The following is a 14,068-nucleotide window of genomic DNA, read 5'->3' on the forward strand; positions in this document are numbered from 1 at the left end:
AAATCGCACCGACCCCATCGCTATCAATCAGATCGCCAGTTGGCATGGGATAGGCAGGGTGCGGCTAGGTCGTAATAGGATTATATTAGTTTTTCGCTGGTAGCATGATGGGTGCGATCATACCAGCACTAATGCACCGGATCCCATCAGAACTCCGCAGTTAAGCGTGCTTGGGCGAGAGTAGTACTAGGATGGGTGACCTCCTGGGAAGTCCTCGTGTTGCACCCCCCCTTTTAATTTTTACCGCATCTCTGGTCGGATGGACCGGAACGAGAACCAGGGAATGGATTTTTAGGAAAATCGCACCGACCCCATCGCGTAGCGATGGGTATCGGTCAGATCGCCGGTTGGCATGAGATAGGCAGGGTGCGGCTAGGTCGTAATAGGATTATATTAGTTTTTCGCTGGTAGCATGATGGGTGCGATCATACCAGCACTAATGCACCGGATCCCATCAGAACTCCGCAGTTAAGCGTGCTTGGGCGAGAGTAGTACTAGGATGGGTGACCTCCTGGGAAGTCCTCGTGTTGCACCCCCCCTTTTAATTTTTACCGCATCTCTGGTCGGATGGACCGGAACGAGAACCAGGGAATGGATTTTTAGGAAAATCGCACCGACCCCATCGCGTAGCAATGGGTATCGGTCAGATCGCCGGTTGGCATGAGATAGGCAGGGTGCGGCTAGGTCGTAATAGGATTATATTAGTTTTTCGCTGGTAGCATGATGGGTGCGATCATACCAGCACTAATGCACCGGATCCCATCAGAACTCCGCAGTTAAGCGTGCTTGGGCGAGAGTAGTACTAGGATGGGTGACCTCCTGGGAAGTCCTCGTGTTGCACCCCCCCTTTTTATTTTTACCGCATCTCCGGTCGGATGGACCGGAACGACAACCGGGCAATGGATTCTTAGGAAAATCGCACCGACCCCATCGCTATCAATCAGATCGCCAGTTGGCATGGGATAGGCAGGGTGCGGCTAGGTCGTAATAGGATTATATTAGTTTTTCGCTGGTAGCATGATGGGTGCGATCATACCAGCACTAATGCACCGGATCCCATCAGAACTCCGCAGTTAAGCGTGCTTGGGCGAGAGTAGTACTAGGATGGGTGACCTCCTGGGAAGTCCTCGTGTTGCACCCCCCCTTTTAATTTTTACCGCATCTCTGGTCGGATGGACCGGAACGAGAACCAGGGAATGGATTTTTAGGAAAATCTCACCGACCCCATCGCGTAGCGATGGGTATCGGTCAGATCGCCGGTTGGCATGAGATAGGCAGGGTGCGGCTAGGTCGTAATAGGATTATATTAGTTTTTCGCTGGTAGCATGATGGGTGCGATCATACCAGCACTAATGCACCGGATCCCATCAGAACTCCGCAGTTAAGCGTGCTTGGGCGAGAGTAGTACTAGGATGGGTGACCTCCTGGGAAGTCCTCGTGTTGCACCCCCCCTTTTAATTTTTACCGCATCTCTGGTCGGATGGACCGGAACGAGAACCAGGGAATGGATTTTTAGGAAAATCGCACCGACCCCATCGCGTAGCAATGGGTATCTGTCAGATCGCCGGTTGGCATGAGATAGGCAGGGTGCGGCTAGGTCGTAATAGGATTATATTAGTTTTTCGCTGGTAGCATGATGGGTGCGATCATACCAGCACTAATGCACCGGATCCCATCAGAACTCCGCAGTTAAGCGTGCTTGGGAGAGAGTAGTACTAGGATGGGTGACCTCCTGGGAAGTCCTCGTGTTGCACCCCTCCTTTTTATTTTTACCGCATCTCCGGTCGGATGGACCGGAACGACAACCGGGCAATGGATTCTTAGGAAAATCGCACCGACCCCATCGCGTAGCAATGGGTATCGATCAGATCGCCGTTTGGCATGGGATAGGCATGGTGCGGCTAGGTCGTAATAGGATTATATTAGTTTTTCGCTGGTAGCATGATGGGTGCGATCATACCAGCACTAATGCACCGGATCCCATCAGAACTCCGCAGTTAAGCGTGCTTGGGAGAGAGTAGTACTAGGATGGGTGACCTCCTGGGAAGTCCTCGTGTTGCACCCCTCCTTTTTATTTTTACCGCATCTCCGGTCGGATGGACCGGAACGACAACCGGGCAATGGATTCTTAGGAAAATCGCACCGACCCCATCGCGTAGCAATGGGTATCGATCAGATCGCCGGTTGGCATGGGATAGGCATGGTGCGGCTAGGTCGTAATAGGATTATATTAGTTTTTCGCTGGTAGCATGATGGGTGCGATCCTACCAGCACTAATGCACCGGATCCCATCAGAACTCCGCAGTTAAGCGTGCCTGGGCGAGAGTAGTACTAGGATGGGTGACCTCCTGGGAAGTCCTCGTGTTGCACCCCCCCTTTTTATTTTTACCGCATCTCCGGTCGGATGGACCGGAACGACAACCGGGCAATGGATTCTTAGGAAAATCGCACCGACCCCATCGCTATCAATCAGATCGCCAGTTGGCATGGGATAGGCAGGGTGCGGCTAGGTCGTAATAGGATTATATTAGTTTTTCGCTGGTAGCATGATGGGTGCGATCATACCAGCACTAATGCACCGGATCCCATCAGAACTCCGCAGTTAAGCGTGCTTGGGCGAGAGTAGTACTAGGATGGGTGACCTCCTGGGAAGTCCTCGTGTTGCACCCCCCCTTTTAATTTTTACCGCATCTCTGGTCGGATGGACCGGAACGAGAACCAGGGAATGGATTTTTAGGAAAATCGCACCGACCCCATCGCGTAGCGATGGGTATCGGTCAGATCGCCGGTTGGCATGAGATAGGCAGGGTGCGGCTAGGTCGTAATAGGATTATATTAGTTTTTCGCTGGTAGCATGATGGGTGCGATCATACCAGCACTAATGCACCGGATCCCATCAGAACTCCGCAGTTAAGCGTGCTTGGGCGAGAGTAGTACTAGGATGGGTGACCTCCTGGGAAGTCCTCGTGTTGCACCCCCCCTTTTAATTTTTACCGCATCTCTGGTCGGATGGACCGGAACGAGAACCAGGGAATGGATTTTTAGGAAAATCGCACCGACCCCATCGCGTAGCAATGGGTATCGGTCAGATCGCCGGTTGGCATGAGATAGGCAGGGTGCGGCTAGGTCGTAATAGGATTATATTAGTTTTTCGCTGGTAGCATGATGGGTGCGATCATACCAGCACTAATGCACCGGATCCCATCAGAACTCCGCAGTTAAGCGTGCTTGGGCGAGAGTAGTACTAGGATGGGTGACCTCCTGGGAAGTCCTCGTGTTGCACCCCCCCTTTTTATTTTTACCGCATCTCCGGTCGGATGGACCGGAACGACAACCGGGCAATGGATTCTTAGGAAAATCGCACCGACCCCATCGCTATCAATCAGATCGCCAGTTGGCATGGGATAGGCAGGGTGCGGCTAGGTCGTAATAGGATTATATTAGTTTTTCGCTGGTAGCATGATGGGTGCGATCATACCAGCACTAATGCACCGGATCCCATCAGAACTCCGCAGTTAAGCGTGCTTGGGCGAGAGTAGTACTAGGATGGGTGACCTCCTGGGAAGTCCTCGTGTTGCACCCCCCCTTTTAATTTTTACCGCATCTCTGGTCGGATGGACCGGAACGAGAACCAGGGAATGGATTTTTAGGAAAATCGCACCGACCCCATCGCGTAGCGATGGGTATCGGTCAGATCGCCGGTTGGCATGAGATAGGCAGGGTGCGGCTAGGTCGTAATAGGATTATATTAGTTTTTCGCTGGTAGCATGATGGGTGCGATCATACCAGCACTAATGCACCGGATCCCATCAGAACTCCGCAGTTAAGCGTGCTTGGGCGAGAGTAGTACTAGGATGGGTGACCTCCTGGGAAGTCCTCGTGTTGCACCCCCCCTTTTAATTTTTACCGCATCTCTGGTCGGATGGACCGGAACGAGAACCAGGGAATGGATTTTTAGGAAAATCGCACCGACCCCATCGCGTAGCAATGGGTATCTGTCAGATCGCCGGTTGGCATGAGATAGGCAGGGTGCGGCTAGGTCGTAATAGGATTATATTAGTTTTTCGCTGGTAGCATGATGGGTGCGATCATACCAGCACTAATGCACCGGATCCCATCAGAACTCCGCAGTTAAGCGTGCTTGGGCGAGAGTAGTACTAGGATGGGTGACCTCCTGGGAAGTCCTCGTGTTGCACCCCCCCTTTTTATTTTTACCGCATCTCCGGTCGGATGGACCGGAACGACAACCGGGCAATGGATTCTTAGGAAAATCGCACCGACCCCATCGCGTAGCAATGGGTATCGATCAGATCGCCGGTTGGCATGGGATAGGCATGGTGCGGCTAGGTCGTAATAGGATTATATTAGTTTTTCGCTGGTAGCATGATGGGTGCGATCATACCAGCACTAATGCACCGGATCCCATCAGAACTCCGCAGTTAAGCGTGCTTGGGCGAGAGTAGTACTAGGATGGGTGACCTCCTGGGAAGTCCTCGTGTTGCACCCCTTCTTTTTATTTTTACCGCATCTCCGGTCGGATGGACCGGAACGACAACCGGGCAATGGATTCTTAGGAAAATCGCACCGACCCCATCGCGTAGCAATGGGTATCGATCAGATCGCCGGTTGGCATGGGATAGGCATGGTGCGGCTAGGTCGTAATAGGATTATATTAGTTTTTCGCTGGTAGCATGATGGGTGCGATCCTACCAGCACTAATGCACCGGATCCCATCAGAACTCCGCAGTTAAGCGTGCTTGGGCGAGAGTAGTACTAGGATGGGTGACCTCCTGGGAAGTCCTCGTGTTGCACCCCCCCTTTTTATTTTTACCGCATCTCCGGTCGGATGGACCGGAACGACAACCGGGCAATGGATTCTTAGGAAAATCGCACCGACCCCATCGCTATCAATCAGATCGCCAGTTGGCATGGGATAGGCAGGGTGCGGCTAGGTCGTAATAGGATTATATTAGTTTTTCGCTGGTAGCATGATGGGTGCGATCATACCAGCACTAATGCACCGGATCCCATCAGAACTCCGCAGTTAAGCGTGCTTGGGCGAGAGTAGTACTAGGATGGGTGACCTCCTGGGAAGTCCTCGTGTTGCACCCCCCCTTTTAATTTTTACCGCATCTCTGGTCGGATGGACCGGAACGAGAACCAGGGAATGGATTTTTAGGAAAATCGCACCGACCCCATCGCGTAGCGATGGGTATCGGTCAGATCGCCGGTTGGCATGAGATAGGCAGGGTGCGGCTAGGTCGTAATAGGATTATATTAGTTTTTCGCTGGTAGCATGATGGGTGCGATCATACCAGCACTAATGCACCGGATCCCATCAGAACTCCGCAGTTAAGCGTGCTTGGGCGAGAGTAGTACTAGGATGGGTGACCTCCTGGGAAGTCCTCGTGTTGCACCCCCCCTTTTAATTTTTACCGCATCTCTGGTCGGATGGACCGGAACGAGAACCAGGGAATGGATTTTTAGGAAAATCGCACCGACCCCATCGCGTAGCAATGGGTATCGGTCAGATCGCCGGTTCGCATGAGATAGGCAGGGTGCGGCTAGGTCGTAATAGGATTATATTAGTTTTTCGCTGGTAGCATGATGGGTGCGATCATACCAGCACTAATGCACCGGATCCCATCAGAACTCCGCAGTTAAGCGTGCTTGGGCGAGAGTAGTACTAGGATGGGTGACCTCCTGGGAAGTCCTCGTGTTGCACCCCCCCTTTTTATTTTTACCGCATCTCCGGTCGGATGGACCGGAACGACAACCGGGCAATGGATTCTTAGGAAAATCGCACCGACCCCATCGCTATCAATCAGATCGCCAGTTGGCATGGGATAGGCAGGGTGCGGCTAGGTCGTAATAGGATTATATTAGTTTTTCGCTGGTAGCATGATGGGTGCGATCATACCAGCACTAATGCACCGGATCCCATCAGAACTCCGCAGTTAAGCGTGCTTGGGCGAGAGTAGTACTAGGATGGGTGACCTCCTGGGAAGTCCTCGTGTTGCACCCCCCCTTTTAATTTTTACCGCATCTCTGGTCGGATGGACCGGAACGAGAACCAGGGAATGGATTTTTAGGAAAATCGCACCGACCCCATCGCGTAGCAATGGGTATCTGTCAGATCGCCGGTTGGCATGAGATAGGCAGGGTGCGGCTAGGTCGTAATAGGATTATATTAGTTTTTCGCTGGTAGCATGATGGGTGCGATCATACCAGCACTAATGCACCGGATCCCATCAGAACTCCGCAGTTAAGCGTGCTTGGGCGAGAGTAGTACTAGGATGGGTGACCTCCTGGGAAGTCCTCGTGTTGCACCCCCCCTTTTTATTTTTACCGCATCTCCGGTCGGATGGACCGGAACGACAACCGGGCAATGGATTCTTAGGAAAATCGCACCGACCCCATCGCGTAGCAATGGGTATCGATCAGATCGCCGATTGGCATGGGATAGGCATGGTGCGGCTAGGTCGTAATAGGATTATATTAGTTTTTCGCTGGTAGCATGATGGGTGCGATCATACCAGCACTAATGCACCGGATCCCATCAGAACTCCGCAGTTAAGCGTGCTTGGGCGAGAGTAGTACTAGGATGGGTGACCTCCTGGGAAGTCCTCGTGTTGCACCCCTCCTTTTTATTTTTACCGCATCTCCGGTCGGATGGACCGGAACGACAACCGGGCAATGGATTCTTAGGAAAATCGCACCGACCCCATCGCGTAGCAATGGGTATCGATCAGATCGCCGGTTGGCATGGGATAGGCATGGTGCGGCTAGGTCGTAATAGGATTATATTAGTTTTTCGCTGGTAGCATGATGGGTGCGATCCTACCAGCACTAATGCACCGGATCCCATCAGAACTCCGCAGTTAAGCGTGCCTGGGCGAGAGTAGTACTAGGATGGGTGACCTCCTGGGAAGTCCTCGTGTTGCACCCCCCCTTTTTATTTTTACCGCATCTCCGGTCGGATGGACCGGAACGACAACCGGGCAATGGATTCTTAGGAAAATCGCACCGACCCCATCGCTATCAATCAGATCGCCAGTTGGCATGGGATAGGCAGGGTGCGGCTAGGTCGTAATAGGATTATATTAGTTTTTCGCTGGTAGCATGATGGGTGCGATCATACCAGCACTAATGCACCGGATCCCATCAGAACTCCGCAGTTAAGCGTGCTTGGGCGAGAGTAGTACTAGGATGGGTGACCTCCTGGGAAGTCCTCGTGTTGCACCCCCCCTTTTAATTTTTACCGCATCTCTGGTCGGATGGATCGGAACGAGAACCAGGGAATGGATTTTTAGGAAAATCGCACCGACCCCATCGCGTAGCAATGGGTATCGGTCAGATCGCCGGTTGGCATGAGATAGGCAGGGTGCGGCTAGGTCGTAATAGGATTATATTAGTTTTTCGCTGGTAGCATGATGGGTGCGATCATACCAGCACTAATGCACCGGATCCCATCAGAACTCCGCAGTTAAGCGTGCTTGGGCGAGAGTAGTACTAGGATGGGTGACCTCCTGGGAAGTCCTCGTGTTGCACCCCCCCTTTTTATTTTTACCGCATCTCCGGTCGGATGGACCGGAACGACAACCGGGCAATGGATTCTTAGGAAAATCGCACCGACCCCATCGCTATCAATCAGATCGCCAGTTGGCATGGGATAGGCAGGGTGCGGCTAGGTCGTAATAGGATTATATTAGTTTTTCGCTGGTAGCATGATGGGTGCGATCATACCAGCACTAATGCACCGGATCCCATCAGAACTCCGCAGTTAAGCGTGCTTGGGCGAGAGTAGTACTAGGATGGGTGACCTCCTGGGAAGTCCTCGTGTTGCACCCCCCCTTTTAATTTTTACCGCATCTCTGGTCGGATGGACCGGAACGAGAACCAGGGAATGGATTTTTAGGAAAATCGCACCGACCCCATCGCGTAGCAATGGGTATCGGTCAGATCGCCGGTTGGCATGAGATAGGCAGGGTGCGGCTAGGTCGTAATAGGATTATATTAGTTTTTCGCTGGTAGCATGATGGGTGCGATCATACCAGCACTAATGCACCGGATCCCATCAGAACTCCGCAGTTAAGCGTGCTTGGGCGAGAGTAGTACTAGGATGGGTGACCTCCTGGGAAGTCCTCGTGTTGCACCCCCCCTTTTTATTTTTACCGCATCTCCGGTCGGATGGACCGGAACGACAACCGGGCAATGGATTCTTAGGAAAATCGCACCGACCCCATCGCGTAGCAATGGGTATCGATCAGATCGCCGGTTGGCATGGGATAGGCATGGTGCGGCTAGGTCGTAATAGGATTATATTAGTTTTTCGCTGGTAGCATGATGGGTGCGATCATACCAGCACTAATGCACCGGATCCCATCAGAACTCCGCAGTTAAGCGTGCTTGGGCGAGAGTAGTACTAGGATGGGTGATCTCCTGGGAAGTCCTCGTGTTGCACCCCCCCTTTTTATTTTTACCGCATCTCCGGTCGGATGGACCGGAACGACAACCGGGCAATGGATTCTTAGGAAAATCGCACCGACCCCATCGCTATCAATCAGATCGCCAGTTGGCATGGGATAGGCAGGGTGCGGCTAGGTCGTAATAGGATTATATTAGTTTTTCGCTGGTAGCATGATGGGTGCGATCATACCAGCACTAATGCACCGGATCCCATCAGAACTCCGCAGTTAAGCGTGCTTGGGCGAGAGTAGTACTAGGATGGGTGACCTCCTGGGAAGTCCTCGTGTTGCACCCCCCCTTTTAATTTTTACCGCATCTCTGGTCGGATGGACCGGAACGAGAACCAGGGAATGGATTTTTAGGAAAATCGCACCGACCCCATCGCGTAGCGATGGGTATCGGTCAGATCGCCGGTTGGCATGAGATAGGCAGGGTGCGGCTAGGTCGTAATAGGATTATATTAGTTTTTCGCTGGTAGCATGATGGGTGCGATCATACCAGCACTAATGCACCGGATCCCATCAGAACTCCGCAGTTAAGCGTGCTTGGGCGAGAGTAGTACTAGGATGGGTGACCTCCTGGGAAGTCCTCGTGTTGCACCCCCCCTTTTAATTTTTACCGCATCTCTGGTCGGATGGACCGGAACGAGAACCAGGGAATGGATTTTTAGGAAAATCGCACCGACCCCATCGCGTAGCAATGGGTATCGGTCAGATCGCCGGTTGGCATGAGATAGGCAGGGTGCGGCTAGGTCGTAATAGGATTATATTAGTTTTTCGCTGGTAGCATGATGGGTGCGATCATACCAGCACTAATGCACCGGATCCCATCAGAACTCCGCAGTTAAGCGTGCTTGGGCGAGAGTAGTACTAGGATGGGTGACCTCCTGGGAAGTCCTCGTGTTGCACCCCCCCTTTTTATTTTTACCGCATCTCCGGTCGGATGGACCGGAACGACAACCGGGCAATGGATTCTTAGGAAAATCGCACCGACCCCATCGCTATCAATCAGATCGCCAGTTGGCATGGGATAGGCAGGGTGCGGCTAGGTCGTAATAGGATTATATTAGTTTTTCGCTGGTAGCATGATGGGTGCGATCATACCAGCACTAATGCACCGGATCCCATCAGAACTCCGCAGTTAAGCGTGCTTGGGCGAGAGTAGTACTAGGATGGGTGACCTCCTGGGAAGTCCTCGTGTTGCACCCCCCCTTTTAATTTTTACCGCATCTCTGGTCGGATGGACCGGAACGAGAACCAGGGAATGGATTTTTAGGAAAATCGCACCGACCCCATCGCGTAGCGATGGGTATCGGTCAGATCGCCGGTTGGCATGAGATAGGCAGGGTGCGGCTAGGTCGTAATAGGATTATATTAGTTTTTCGCTGGTAGCATGATGGGTGCGATCATACCAGCACTAATGCACCGGATCCCATCAGAACTCCGCAGTTAAGCGTGCTTGGGCGAGAGTAGTACTAGGATGGGTGACCTCCTGGGAAGTCCTCGTGTTGCACCCCCCCTTTTTATTTTTACCGCATCTCCGGTCGGATGGACCGGAACGACAACCGGGCAATGGATTCTTAGGAAAATCGCACCGACCCCATCGCTATCAATCAGATCGCCAGTTGGCATGGGATAGGCAGGGTGCGGCTAGGTCGTAATAGGATTATATTAGTTTTTCGCTGGTAGCATGATGGGTGCGATCATACCAGCACTAATGCACCGGATCCCATCAGAACTCCGCAGTTAAGCGTGCTTGGGCGAGAGTAGTACTAGGATGGGTGACCTCCTGGGAAGTCCTCGTGTTGCACCCCCCCTTTTAATTTTTACCGCATCTCTGGTCGGATGGACCGGAACGAGAACCAGGGAATGGATTTTTAGGAAAATCGCACCGACCCCATCGCGTAGCAATGGGTATCGGTCAGATCGCCGGTTGGCATGAGATAGGCAGGGTGCGGCTAGGTCGTAATAGGATTATATTAGTTTTTCGCTGGTAGCATGATGGGTGCGATCATACCAGCACTAATGCACCGGATCCCATCAGAACTCCGCAGTTAAGCGTGCTTGGGCGAGAGTAGTACTAGGATGGGTGACCTCCTGGGAAGTCCTCGTGTTGCACCCCCCCTTTTTATTTTTACCGCATCTCCGGTCGGATGGACCGGAACGACAACCGGGCAATGGATTCTTAGGAAAATCGCACCGACCCCATCGCGTAGCAATGGGTATCGATCAGATCGCCGGTTGGCATGGGATAGGCATGGTGCGGCTAGGTCGTAATAGGATTATATTAGTTTTTCGCTGGTAGCATGATGGGTGCGATCATACCAGCACTAATGCACCGGATCCCATCAGAACTCCGCAGTTAAGCGTGCTTGGGCGAGAGTAGTACTAGGATGGGTGATCTCCTGGGAAGTCCTCGTGTTGCACCCCCCCTTTTTATTTTTACCGCATCTCCGGTCGGATGGACCGGAACGACAACCGGGCAATGGATTCTTAGGAAAATCGCACCGACCCCATCGCTATCAATCAGATCGCCAGTTGGCATGGGATAGGCAGGGTGCGGCTAGGTCGTAATAGGATTATATTAGTTTTTCGCTGGTAGCATGATGGGTGCGATCATACCAGCACTAATGCACCGGATCCCATCAGAACTCCGCAGTTAAGCGTGCTTGGGCGAGAGTAGTACTAGGATGGGTGACCTCCTGGGAAGTCCTCGTGTTGCACCCCCCCTTTTAATTTTTACCGCATCTCTGGTCGGATGGACCGGAACGAGAACCAGGGAATGGATTTTTAGGAAAATCGCACCGACCCCATCGCGTAGCGATGGGTATCGGTCAGATCGCCGGTTGGCATGAGATAGGCAGGGTGCGGCTAGGTCGTAATAGGATTATATTAGTTTTTCGCTGGTAGCATGATGGGTGCGATCATACCAGCACTAATGCACCGGATCCCATCAGAACTCCGCAGTTAAGCGTGCTTGGGCGAGAGTAGTACTAGGATGGGTGACCTCCTGGGAAGTCCTCGTGTTGCACCCCCCCTTTTAATTTTTACCGCATCTCTGGTCGGATGGACCGGAACGAGAACCAGGGAATGGATTTTTAGGAAAATCGCACCGACCCCATCGCGTAGCAATGGGTATCGGTCAGATCGCCGGTTGGCATGAGATAGGCAGGGTGCGGCTAGGTCGTAATAGGATTATATTAGTTTTTCGCTGGTAGCATGATGGGTGCGATCATACCAGCACTAATGCACCGGATCCCATCAGAACTCCGCAGTTAAGCGTGCTTGGGCGAGAGTAGTACTAGGATGGGTGACCTCCTGGGAAGTCCTCGTGTTGCACCCCCCCTTTTTATTTTTACCGCATCTCCGGTCGGATGGACCGGAACGACAACCGGGCAATGGATTCTTAGGAAAATCGCACCGACCCCATCGCTATCAATCAGATCGCCAGTTGGCATGGGATAGGCAGGGTGCGGCTAGGTCGTAATAGGATTATATTAGTTTTTCGCTGGTAGCATGATGGGTGCGATCATACCAGCACTAATGCACCGGATCCCATCAGAACTCCGCAGTTAAGCGTGCTTGGGCGAGAGTAGTACTAGGATGGGTGACCTCCTGGGAAGTACTCGTGTTGCACCCCCCCTTTTAATTTTTACCGCATCTCTGGTCGGATGGACCGGAACGAGAACCAGGGAATGGATTTTTAGGAAAATCGCACCGACCCCATCGCGTAGCGATGGGTATCGGTCAGATCGCCGGTTGGCATGAGATAGGCAGGGTGCGGCTAGGTCGTAATAGGATTATATTAGTTTTTCGCTGGTAGCATGATGGGTGCGATCATACCAGCACTAATGCACCGGATCCCATCAGAACTCCGCAGTTAAGCGTGCTTGGGCGAGAGTAGTACTAGGATGGGTGACCTCCTGGGAAGTCCTCGTGTTGCACCCCCCCTTTTTATTTTTACCGCATCTCCGGTCGGATGGACCGGAACGACAACCGGGCAATGGATTCTTAGGAAAATCGCACCGACCCCATCGCTATCAATCAGATCGCCAGTTGGCATGGGATAGGCAGGGTGCGGCTAGGTCGTAATAGGATTATATTAGTTTTTCGCTGGTAGCATGATGGGTGCGATCATACCAGCACTAATGCACCGGATCCCATCAGAACTCCGCAGTTAAGCGTGCTTGGGCGAGAGTAGTACTAGGATGGGTGACCTCCTGGGAAGTCCTCGTGTTGCACCCCCCCTTTTAATTTTTACCGCATCTCTGGTCGGATGGACCGGAACGAGAACCAGGGAATGGATTTTTAGGAAAATCGCACCGACCCCATCGCGTAGCAATGGGTATCGGTCAGATCGCCGGTTGGCATGAGATAGGCAGGGTGCGGCTAGGTCGTAATAGGATTATATTAGTTTTTCGCTGGTAGCATGATGGGTGCGATCATACCAGCACTAATGCACCGGATCCCATCAGAACTCCGCAGTTAAGCGTGCTTGGGCGAGAGTAGTACTAGGATGGGTGACCTCCTGGGAAGTCCTCGTGTTGCACCCCCCCTTTTTATTTTTACCGCATCTCCGGTCGGATGGACCGGAACGACAACCGGGCAATGGATTCTTAGGAAAATCGCACCGACCCCATCGCGTAGCAATGGGTATCGATCAGATCGCCGGTTGGCATGGGATAGGCATGGTGCGGCTAGGTCGTAATAGGATTATATTAGTTTTTCGCTGGTAGCATGATGGGTGCGATCATACCAGCACTAATGCACCGGATCCCATCAGAACTCCGCAGTTAAGCGTGCTTGGGCGAGAGTAGTACTAGGATGGGTGATCTCCTGGGAAGTCCTCGTGTTGCACCCCCCCTTTTTATTTTTACCGCATCTCCGGTCGGATGGACCGGAACGACAACCGGGCAATGGATTCTTAGGAAAATCGCACCGACCCCATCGCGTAGCAATGGGTATCGATCAGATCGCCGGTTGGCATGGGATAGGCATGGTGCGGCTAGGTCGTAATAGGATTATATTAGTTTTTCGCTGGTAGCATGATGGGTGCGATCATACCAGCACTAATGCACCGGATCCCATCAGAACTCCGCAGTTAAGCGTGCTTGGGCGAGAGTAGTACTAGGATGGGTGATCTCCTGGGAAGTCCTCGTGTTGCACCCCCCCTTTTTATTTTTACCGCATCTCCGGTCGGATGGACCGGAACGACAACCGGGCAATGGATTCTTAGGAAAATCGCACCGACCCCATCGCTATCAATCAGATCGCCAGTTGGCATGGGATAGGCAGGGTGCGGCTAGGTCGTAATAGGATTATATTAGTTTTTCGCTGGTAGCATGATGGGTGCGATCATACCAGCACTAATGCACCGGATCCCATCAGAACTCCGCAGTTAAGCGTGCTTGGGCGAGAGTAGTACTAGGATGGGTGACCTCCTGGGAAGTCCTCGTGTTGCACCCCCCCTTTTAATTTTTACCGCATCTCTGGTCGGATGGACCGGAACGAGAACCAGGGAATGGATTTTTAGGAAAATCGCACCGACCCCATCGCGTAGCGATGGGTATCGGTCAGATCGCCGGTTGGCATGAGATAGG

General features: G+C 52.5%; 46 non-coding genes across 46 annotated transcripts; all 46 read left to right on the forward strand.

The window, feature by feature from the left end:
- The first annotated feature begins 109 nt into the window (after positions 1–109).
- On the forward strand, positions 110–228 carry LOC122284379. The gene has a single exon (XR_006231744.1). It is a non-coding gene; the product is annotated as a 5S ribosomal RNA (ribosomal RNA).
- Positions 229–417: 189 nt separating this feature from the next.
- On the forward strand, positions 418–536 carry LOC122284380. The gene has a single exon (XR_006231745.1). It is a non-coding gene; the product is annotated as a 5S ribosomal RNA (ribosomal RNA).
- Positions 537–725: 189 nt separating this feature from the next.
- LOC122284381 lies at positions 726–844 on the forward strand. Its single transcript, XR_006231746.1, has one exon. It is a non-coding gene; the product is annotated as a 5S ribosomal RNA (ribosomal RNA).
- A 178-nt stretch (positions 845–1,022) lies between these two features.
- On the forward strand, positions 1,023–1,141 carry LOC122284382. Its single transcript, XR_006231747.1, has one exon. It is a non-coding gene; the product is annotated as a 5S ribosomal RNA (ribosomal RNA).
- A 189-nt stretch (positions 1,142–1,330) lies between these two features.
- LOC122284383 lies at positions 1,331–1,449 on the forward strand. Its single transcript, XR_006231748.1, has one exon. It is a non-coding gene; the product is annotated as a 5S ribosomal RNA (ribosomal RNA).
- Positions 1,450–1,638: 189 nt separating this feature from the next.
- Positions 1,639–1,757, forward strand: LOC122288632. The gene has a single exon (XR_006235887.1). It is a non-coding gene; the product is annotated as a 5S ribosomal RNA (ribosomal RNA).
- Positions 1,758–1,946: 189 nt separating this feature from the next.
- LOC122288633 lies at positions 1,947–2,065 on the forward strand. The gene has a single exon (XR_006235888.1). It is a non-coding gene; the product is annotated as a 5S ribosomal RNA (ribosomal RNA).
- Positions 2,066–2,254: 189 nt separating this feature from the next.
- LOC122288133 lies at positions 2,255–2,373 on the forward strand. Its single transcript, XR_006235406.1, has one exon. It is a non-coding gene; the product is annotated as a 5S ribosomal RNA (ribosomal RNA).
- Positions 2,374–2,551: 178 nt separating this feature from the next.
- On the forward strand, positions 2,552–2,670 carry LOC122284384. Its single transcript, XR_006231749.1, has one exon. It is a non-coding gene; the product is annotated as a 5S ribosomal RNA (ribosomal RNA).
- A 189-nt stretch (positions 2,671–2,859) lies between these two features.
- LOC122284385 lies at positions 2,860–2,978 on the forward strand. Its single transcript, XR_006231750.1, has one exon. It is a non-coding gene; the product is annotated as a 5S ribosomal RNA (ribosomal RNA).
- Positions 2,979–3,167: 189 nt separating this feature from the next.
- Positions 3,168–3,286, forward strand: LOC122284387. The gene has a single exon (XR_006231751.1). It is a non-coding gene; the product is annotated as a 5S ribosomal RNA (ribosomal RNA).
- Positions 3,287–3,464: 178 nt separating this feature from the next.
- LOC122284388 lies at positions 3,465–3,583 on the forward strand. Its single transcript, XR_006231752.1, has one exon. It is a non-coding gene; the product is annotated as a 5S ribosomal RNA (ribosomal RNA).
- Positions 3,584–3,772: 189 nt separating this feature from the next.
- Positions 3,773–3,891, forward strand: LOC122284389. The gene has a single exon (XR_006231753.1). It is a non-coding gene; the product is annotated as a 5S ribosomal RNA (ribosomal RNA).
- Positions 3,892–4,080: 189 nt separating this feature from the next.
- On the forward strand, positions 4,081–4,199 carry LOC122284391. The gene has a single exon (XR_006231755.1). It is a non-coding gene; the product is annotated as a 5S ribosomal RNA (ribosomal RNA).
- Positions 4,200–4,388: 189 nt separating this feature from the next.
- On the forward strand, positions 4,389–4,507 carry LOC122284392. Its single transcript, XR_006231756.1, has one exon. It is a non-coding gene; the product is annotated as a 5S ribosomal RNA (ribosomal RNA).
- Positions 4,508–4,696: 189 nt separating this feature from the next.
- On the forward strand, positions 4,697–4,815 carry LOC122287914. Its single transcript, XR_006235195.1, has one exon. It is a non-coding gene; the product is annotated as a 5S ribosomal RNA (ribosomal RNA).
- Positions 4,816–4,993: 178 nt separating this feature from the next.
- LOC122284393 lies at positions 4,994–5,112 on the forward strand. The gene has a single exon (XR_006231757.1). It is a non-coding gene; the product is annotated as a 5S ribosomal RNA (ribosomal RNA).
- A 189-nt stretch (positions 5,113–5,301) lies between these two features.
- Positions 5,302–5,420, forward strand: LOC122284394. The gene has a single exon (XR_006231758.1). It is a non-coding gene; the product is annotated as a 5S ribosomal RNA (ribosomal RNA).
- A 189-nt stretch (positions 5,421–5,609) lies between these two features.
- Positions 5,610–5,728, forward strand: LOC122284395. The gene has a single exon (XR_006231759.1). It is a non-coding gene; the product is annotated as a 5S ribosomal RNA (ribosomal RNA).
- Positions 5,729–5,906: 178 nt separating this feature from the next.
- On the forward strand, positions 5,907–6,025 carry LOC122284396. Its single transcript, XR_006231760.1, has one exon. It is a non-coding gene; the product is annotated as a 5S ribosomal RNA (ribosomal RNA).
- A 189-nt stretch (positions 6,026–6,214) lies between these two features.
- LOC122284397 lies at positions 6,215–6,333 on the forward strand. The gene has a single exon (XR_006231761.1). It is a non-coding gene; the product is annotated as a 5S ribosomal RNA (ribosomal RNA).
- A 189-nt stretch (positions 6,334–6,522) lies between these two features.
- On the forward strand, positions 6,523–6,641 carry LOC122284398. The gene has a single exon (XR_006231762.1). It is a non-coding gene; the product is annotated as a 5S ribosomal RNA (ribosomal RNA).
- Positions 6,642–6,830: 189 nt separating this feature from the next.
- On the forward strand, positions 6,831–6,949 carry LOC122288134. Its single transcript, XR_006235407.1, has one exon. It is a non-coding gene; the product is annotated as a 5S ribosomal RNA (ribosomal RNA).
- Positions 6,950–7,127: 178 nt separating this feature from the next.
- On the forward strand, positions 7,128–7,246 carry LOC122284399. The gene has a single exon (XR_006231763.1). It is a non-coding gene; the product is annotated as a 5S ribosomal RNA (ribosomal RNA).
- Positions 7,247–7,435: 189 nt separating this feature from the next.
- Positions 7,436–7,554, forward strand: LOC122284400. The gene has a single exon (XR_006231764.1). It is a non-coding gene; the product is annotated as a 5S ribosomal RNA (ribosomal RNA).
- A 178-nt stretch (positions 7,555–7,732) lies between these two features.
- On the forward strand, positions 7,733–7,851 carry LOC122284402. Its single transcript, XR_006231767.1, has one exon. It is a non-coding gene; the product is annotated as a 5S ribosomal RNA (ribosomal RNA).
- Positions 7,852–8,040: 189 nt separating this feature from the next.
- LOC122284403 lies at positions 8,041–8,159 on the forward strand. Its single transcript, XR_006231768.1, has one exon. It is a non-coding gene; the product is annotated as a 5S ribosomal RNA (ribosomal RNA).
- A 189-nt stretch (positions 8,160–8,348) lies between these two features.
- LOC122287641 lies at positions 8,349–8,467 on the forward strand. The gene has a single exon (XR_006234931.1). It is a non-coding gene; the product is annotated as a 5S ribosomal RNA (ribosomal RNA).
- Positions 8,468–8,645: 178 nt separating this feature from the next.
- On the forward strand, positions 8,646–8,764 carry LOC122284404. Its single transcript, XR_006231769.1, has one exon. It is a non-coding gene; the product is annotated as a 5S ribosomal RNA (ribosomal RNA).
- Positions 8,765–8,953: 189 nt separating this feature from the next.
- LOC122284405 lies at positions 8,954–9,072 on the forward strand. Its single transcript, XR_006231770.1, has one exon. It is a non-coding gene; the product is annotated as a 5S ribosomal RNA (ribosomal RNA).
- Positions 9,073–9,261: 189 nt separating this feature from the next.
- Positions 9,262–9,380, forward strand: LOC122284406. Its single transcript, XR_006231771.1, has one exon. It is a non-coding gene; the product is annotated as a 5S ribosomal RNA (ribosomal RNA).
- Positions 9,381–9,558: 178 nt separating this feature from the next.
- Positions 9,559–9,677, forward strand: LOC122284407. Its single transcript, XR_006231772.1, has one exon. It is a non-coding gene; the product is annotated as a 5S ribosomal RNA (ribosomal RNA).
- Positions 9,678–9,866: 189 nt separating this feature from the next.
- LOC122284408 lies at positions 9,867–9,985 on the forward strand. The gene has a single exon (XR_006231773.1). It is a non-coding gene; the product is annotated as a 5S ribosomal RNA (ribosomal RNA).
- A 178-nt stretch (positions 9,986–10,163) lies between these two features.
- Positions 10,164–10,282, forward strand: LOC122284409. The gene has a single exon (XR_006231774.1). It is a non-coding gene; the product is annotated as a 5S ribosomal RNA (ribosomal RNA).
- Positions 10,283–10,471: 189 nt separating this feature from the next.
- On the forward strand, positions 10,472–10,590 carry LOC122284410. The gene has a single exon (XR_006231775.1). It is a non-coding gene; the product is annotated as a 5S ribosomal RNA (ribosomal RNA).
- Positions 10,591–10,779: 189 nt separating this feature from the next.
- Positions 10,780–10,898, forward strand: LOC122287642. The gene has a single exon (XR_006234932.1). It is a non-coding gene; the product is annotated as a 5S ribosomal RNA (ribosomal RNA).
- A 178-nt stretch (positions 10,899–11,076) lies between these two features.
- On the forward strand, positions 11,077–11,195 carry LOC122284411. Its single transcript, XR_006231776.1, has one exon. It is a non-coding gene; the product is annotated as a 5S ribosomal RNA (ribosomal RNA).
- Positions 11,196–11,384: 189 nt separating this feature from the next.
- LOC122284413 lies at positions 11,385–11,503 on the forward strand. The gene has a single exon (XR_006231778.1). It is a non-coding gene; the product is annotated as a 5S ribosomal RNA (ribosomal RNA).
- A 189-nt stretch (positions 11,504–11,692) lies between these two features.
- Positions 11,693–11,811, forward strand: LOC122284414. The gene has a single exon (XR_006231779.1). It is a non-coding gene; the product is annotated as a 5S ribosomal RNA (ribosomal RNA).
- Positions 11,812–11,989: 178 nt separating this feature from the next.
- LOC122287272 lies at positions 11,990–12,108 on the forward strand. Its single transcript, XR_006234573.1, has one exon. It is a non-coding gene; the product is annotated as a 5S ribosomal RNA (ribosomal RNA).
- A 189-nt stretch (positions 12,109–12,297) lies between these two features.
- Positions 12,298–12,416, forward strand: LOC122284415. The gene has a single exon (XR_006231780.1). It is a non-coding gene; the product is annotated as a 5S ribosomal RNA (ribosomal RNA).
- A 178-nt stretch (positions 12,417–12,594) lies between these two features.
- LOC122284416 lies at positions 12,595–12,713 on the forward strand. Its single transcript, XR_006231781.1, has one exon. It is a non-coding gene; the product is annotated as a 5S ribosomal RNA (ribosomal RNA).
- A 189-nt stretch (positions 12,714–12,902) lies between these two features.
- LOC122284418 lies at positions 12,903–13,021 on the forward strand. Its single transcript, XR_006231782.1, has one exon. It is a non-coding gene; the product is annotated as a 5S ribosomal RNA (ribosomal RNA).
- A 189-nt stretch (positions 13,022–13,210) lies between these two features.
- LOC122287643 lies at positions 13,211–13,329 on the forward strand. The gene has a single exon (XR_006234933.1). It is a non-coding gene; the product is annotated as a 5S ribosomal RNA (ribosomal RNA).
- Positions 13,330–13,518: 189 nt separating this feature from the next.
- On the forward strand, positions 13,519–13,637 carry LOC122287644. Its single transcript, XR_006234934.1, has one exon. It is a non-coding gene; the product is annotated as a 5S ribosomal RNA (ribosomal RNA).
- A 178-nt stretch (positions 13,638–13,815) lies between these two features.
- LOC122284419 lies at positions 13,816–13,934 on the forward strand. The gene has a single exon (XR_006231783.1). It is a non-coding gene; the product is annotated as a 5S ribosomal RNA (ribosomal RNA).
- The last annotated feature ends 134 nt before the right edge of the window (positions 13,935–14,068 follow it).

The sequence above is a fragment of the Carya illinoinensis genome, chromosome 11 (assembly GCF_018687715.1).
Source record: "Carya illinoinensis cultivar Pawnee chromosome 11, C.illinoinensisPawnee_v1, whole genome shotgun sequence".
NCBI classification, from domain to species: Eukaryota; Viridiplantae; Streptophyta; class Magnoliopsida; order Fagales; family Juglandaceae; genus Carya; species Carya illinoinensis.